Genomic DNA, 6,000 nt, shown 5'->3' with positions numbered 1-6,000 from the left:
GATGGTCCATAAGTGATCTTAAGGGCATTAGCCCAGCAAGATGCATGCACAAGATCCTATTGGAAGATAATGCCAAGCCAGTGGTTCAACCACAAAGGAGGCTAAATCCAGCCATGAAGGAGGTGGTGCAGAAAGAGGTCACTAAGTTACTAGATGCTGGGATTATTTATGCTATTTCTGATAGCCCCTGGGTGAGCCCTGTTCAAGTTGTCCCCAAGAAGGGAGGCATGACAGTGGTTCATAATGAAAGGAATGAACTGGTTCCTACAAGAACAGTTACAGGGTGGCGTATGTGTATTGACTACAGAAGGCTCAATACAGCCACCAGAAAGGATCATTTTCCTTTACCATTCATAGACCAGATGCTAGAAAGACTAGCGGGTCATGATTATTACTGCTTTTTGGATGGCTATTCAAGCTACAAGCAAATTGCAGTGGACCCTAAAGATCAAGAGAAAACAGCATTCACCTGTCCTTCTGGCGTATTCACTTACAGAAGAATGCCTTTTGGTCTATGCAATGCACCTGCAACTTTTCAGAGGTGTATGCTATCCATCTTCATGGATGACTTCTCAGTATTTGGAGACTCATTCAGCTCCTGTCTTGATCATCTAGCACTTGTCCTAAAAAAGTGCCAAGAGACTAACTTGGTCTTAAACTGGGAGAAATGTCACTTTATAGTGACTAAAGGAATTGTCCTTGGGCACAAAATTTCAAGCAAGGGAATAGAGGTGGATCAAGCAAAGGTAGAAGTAATTGAAAAATTACTACCACCTGCCAATGTTAAGGCAATCAAAAGCTTTCTGGGGTATGCAGGATTCAACAGAAGGTTTATAAATGATTTTTCAAAAATTGCAAAACCTCTAAGCAACCTGCTAGCTGCTGACACACCATTTGTGTTTGACACAGAGTGTCTGCAGGCGTTTGAGAGCCTGAAAGCCAAGCTGGTCACAGCACCAGTCATCTCTGTACCAGACTGGACATTACCATTCGAACTAATGTGTGATGCCAGTGACCATTCTAATGGTGCAGTATTGGGACAGAAGCACAACAAGCTTCTGCACATTATTTATTATGCTAGCCGTGTTCTAAATGACGCACAGAAGAATTACACAACCACAGAAAAAGAGTTACTTGCAGTGGTTTATGCCATTGACAAGTTTAGATCCTATTTAGTAGGGTCAAAAGTGATTGTGTACACTGACCATTGATGTGTGGAAAACGATCCAACACAAAACTCACCGGCAAGTGTACCGGGTCGCATCAAGTAATAAAACTTACGGGAGTGAGGTCGATCCCACAGGGATTGAAGGATTGAGCAATTTTAGTTTAGTGGTTGATTTAGTCAAGCGAATCAAGTTTTGGTTGAGTGATTTTGTATCCAACAGTAAGTAAATGACAGAAAATGTAAAGGGGGAGGGAAGAATTGCAGAAATTAAAGAGAACTGAAAGTAAAAGAGCTGAATCTTAAAGAACAAGAAATTAAATGACTGAAACTTAAAGTGCAAGAAATATAAATTGTAGTAACTTAAAGTGCAAGAAATATAAATTGCTTGAATGGAAAATGGATTTGAGGACTGGGATTTCAGAATTCAAGCAAGGGAAATTAAATTGCAACAATTATCAAAGCAAGAGATGATTTGAGTTCTGTTAGATCTCAAACAGAAAAGGAAACTAAATTGCAGCAGGGGTTCACAGAAGAACCAAAAGGAAAATGGGATCTCAGGACTCCAGAGACTAGATAGCAAAGCCTAGATCTCAATTGCCTTCCCAGATCCAAATTCACAAAGCAATTGACAAGAAATTAAAGAGGAAGCAGTAAAGAAAATTGGATTCAACTCAATTATGCAGTGAGGTAATCAAAGAGATCTTAAATGGAGATTGAGACAGAAATTCCTCAATTCTTCACATCCAAGATTCAAATAAGAAAAGTAAAAATGCTCAAGCAAGAACAAGGAAGAAGAGAGATCAATTCTCCTTCCCAATTCTCTCAAATCTCAGTTCAAAGCTCTCAGAGAAGATGAAGTTTCAAAATGTAAAATATTCAAAAATCAAAAGAAGCTCCCTAATTACATCTAACTATCTCCTATTTATACACTTTCTATTCTTGGATTTTGGGATTTGGATGGGCTTTTGATTTGGTGAAGAAATGAATTTAATTGGATTTTTAATCCAATTTTTAGCCCATGAGAAAGTGGCTTCCAGGAGGCTGCCCTGCCCTTGTGGAGGGCAGAGCAGGAAATGGTGCATGCGGCCTCGTGCGTGTGATGGGCGTTCAAGATGCTGCAGGATGCTGCCCTGCCCTTGTGGAGGGCAGGGCAGAGTTGTCATGGTGCGCCAGGTGCTGCCCGTGCGTGCGTGCTGCTGGCCGAGTGCTCAAGTCCTGGCCGTGCCAAAATGCTGCGCCATGCACCAAGAAATGCTGCCCTGCCCTTGTGGAGGGCAGGGCAATGTGCCAATGGTGAAGTCCCACGTTCGAAACTCGGTGGATGCACATGTTGCTCCTTTTTCCTTGGTTTTCTTGGCACCAAAGTCACGCCTAGTTCCTTGCTTCCTCATGGTGCCGTGTTCGATTCTTGGAGATTGAAAGCAAGCCAATTTTTGCTTGTTTTCCTTGTGGTTGAGCGCTACTTCTTTCCTCCTTGCTCTTGGGTTCGAAACCCATAGGAAGCACTAGGAAGCAATTTCCTTTGAATTATTTTCCATGAAAGCCCGATATTGCTCTTGAGGAGGGCAGGGCAGAGTTTTTGCTTCCTTTGGTCCTTGGCATCAAATTGTGCTCCGCCCTTGTTGTGGGCAGGGCAATGTTGCTTTTCAAGGCTTGGTTCATTATGCTGCTTTCCTGGAGGGCATTGTGCTCTTGTGGAGGGCAGTGTTTGCCTCCTCCTTCTTTGTAGCACCACACTTCTCAATTCTTGGCCACACTTCTTAAGCCACGTTTTTCTTCTTTTATTCCTTTCTTCACCTACAAGAAACCAAAACAACCAATCAAATTATCTCTAAACTCATAAGGTTTATAATTCATTAAAAATCAATTAATTTTAGCTCAAACCTCATGATTTAGCATCAATTTAATGGTGGTTGTTTGATTTAAAGAAGTTATGCATTTTCATCCAAATTGCTTACTTAGGATGCAAGAAAGTGCATAAAGACTAGTAAAACAAGTGAAATTAGCTTGAAAAATGGGTATATGATGACCTGTCATCACAACACCAAACTTAATTCTTGCTTGTCCCCAAGCAAGCGTCAATACTAAGAGAAAATGAAATGAAAAAGAAGAGCAAACATATCCTTATTAGGCATATAGCAGAACTTGATTCATGGAGTTTTTATGCAGACAATGATAACTCAGTTATTGTTGCTGTTACATAATATACATTTTTCCTCAAAGGCTTACTAAACTTGCTGTTATAAGGTTTATTCTTTACTTGCTCCCTTGCTAACTTTTCTTTTCTTATGTTGCTTAACAAGCTTATTATTCTTTTGGAGGCTTGGTGTCTAATGTTGCAGTAGCCTTTGGCTTTATTTTTACTCAACATCTTTCCACCACAGAAACATGGCTCACTATTTCTTCCTAGGATCATTGATGCCCAGCATCTCTTTGGATAACTAAATGTTCTGTATCTAGGTTGCTCTTTATTGTGGACTTTCAATTGGCCATCCCAAATCAGTTGATCTAAGTGACCGGGTTTTGAAATACCCCTCAGAATTTACTTATCCAAGCATATCCTAGTACAAGAACACCACAGGCATGTGTCCTAGGGTCCAAGCTATTGGTGTCCAGCCTTTATTCTTTGTTTTTCTTGCCACATTGGCTTTTTCTTCTTCCTTTTCTTTCTGTTTTATTTTTGTTCTCAAGGGCTTTTTCTTTACTGATAGGAACCTTTATAACAGCAAGCTAGCTCACACTTTAATGAAAATGACATTATGCAGCAATTATTTCATGAGTTATGCATTTAATCAAACACATACACCACCATTAACTTCCATTCTAACTTATGCAACATTGGATATTTACTTTCTAATTCAAACAATTCTCTTTTATTCAAGCATATGGGAAACAAAACAAAATTCAGCTAGGTGATGGATGACAAGCATTATGCAGATCATTTCTCTAGCTACTTATTGAACAAGGAAAAGTACAAGAAAATAAAATAAAAAGGAAATAAACAGTGGAGGCATATCATGTTTTAGACATGCTTCTCCTTATTAGAAGCATGAAAGAAGAGGTATGAAAGAACTTTGCCACCTTCTAATGGTTGTGGCTACTGCTTGATTCTCCCTTTTTCTTCTTTCTTTTCCCTAGGTTGGAATAGTCTCGGATTTCTTCACCAGGACATCTTCTATCCCAGACAGAATCTAAGAGTCCTGAGAGCCCAACTTCTTCCAATCTGTTAAATGTTACCTCTGTATAGTGATGAGACCTTGCTTGTTGCTTGGCTTCAAATTCAGAGCATTGCTCAAATGGCTTGATCTGTGGATTGAGTGTTGGCAAATTATGGGTTAGGTACTCCAACCTTGCTTGTATGTTTTCATCACTCTCCATTCTTTGCACATATCTAACTTCTCCCATGGTGTGATGAATATTCTTCCATTGATACAGGTTGTGACTATATTCCCCTGTTTTAGCTTGACTAAAGTACAGCTTATCATATGATTCTTTGAATTCTTTATATTGCTCTTTTTGTCCTTTAAGAATTTGTGCTTGAAACTCTTGCTGCTGAGTCATCATTTGTTGTTGCCATCTCTCTTGCTTCTCCTCCATTTGACGCTGCCAAGCTTCTCGTTCCTCTTTATCCCTCAAATATTGCTCCCTAAACTCTGGATGGGGCTCTAGATATTGCTCTTGGCGCCCTTGATTTTGCTCCTGTTGAGTTTGCATGAGTTGTTGAGATAGCTCTTCAATTGCTCTTTGTAGCTGGCTCATGTCTGTGGCACCATGAGCTTGCTCTTGTTCTCCTTCTCTTTGAGGTCTTCTTTGTCTAGGAGCTACCACTCCCTCTTGATCATCTTCTTCATTCAACCCTTCCATGCTCCTCTTGGTGATTCCTTTCCCTTTTTTCACTTTTTCTGTGTCCTCATCTTCAAAGATTACTCCAGCTTTATTGCACAGTCTGAGAATTGTACTTGGATGGCCAAGACCACTTGATTTGCTTGTGCTGTTGGCCATCTCTTGAATACTGTCGGATATGAGTTGTGCGAGGTTGATTTCACCTCCCTGTAGGATGCAGTATGTCAAGAGTGCTCGTTTGATTGTGACCCAAGAAGCATTTCCAGTAGGAAGGATAGATCTCCTTACTATTTCATACCATCCCTTGGCCACAGGAGTGAGATTTATTCTCTTCAAGTGGCTTGGGATTCCTTTTGAATCTCTTTACCAGTCTGTGTTTTCCATACATAACCCTTGCAAGATCTCATCAGGATTGTTTTCCATCTGCAATCTGGTCTCATAACTAGGCTCTGCATAAGTTATGGTTCTCAACTTTAGGGCCCTTGTGATGGCTGCCGGACTGAAATTCCCTTCAACTCCTCTGACATAACTCGTATAGGGGACACTATCTTTGTTCTCTTTTACAGCATTTGCATAGAATTCCCTGATCATGACTGCACTGATGTCAACAAGAGGAGCACATAAAAGTTCCCACCTTCTTTCTTTAGTGATTTGCCTCATGATGGGGTATTCCCCGTCCTTCAACTCAAGGCCCTTCTCATAAATGACATTCTTTGTCTTCATGAACCTATGATATCTCCCTTCATGGAATTGGGACCTAAATTTCCTTGCATCATATGATGGAGGCTCGGTCACCATCGGTTCCTTTCCCGGCCTTCTTTTTGAACTTGAGGAGGCCATTAGATTTGAGGTGAAAAGAAGGGAAAAGTGGGAGTAGAGGAAAAATATGTTGTGTTTGGGATGATGCTCGGTTTCGTTATGTAAGAGAAGGGAATTGTTGGCTTTAGTTTTTGGGAGTAGAGGAGATTATGGTTTACAAGTGAAGGTAG

The sequence above is a fragment of the Arachis stenosperma genome, chromosome 5 (genome assembly GCF_014773155.1).
Source record: "Arachis stenosperma cultivar V10309 chromosome 5, arast.V10309.gnm1.PFL2, whole genome shotgun sequence".
Taxonomy (NCBI): Eukaryota; Viridiplantae; Streptophyta; class Magnoliopsida; order Fabales; family Fabaceae; genus Arachis; species Arachis stenosperma.
Note: the sequence above shows the minus strand (reverse complement) of the source record.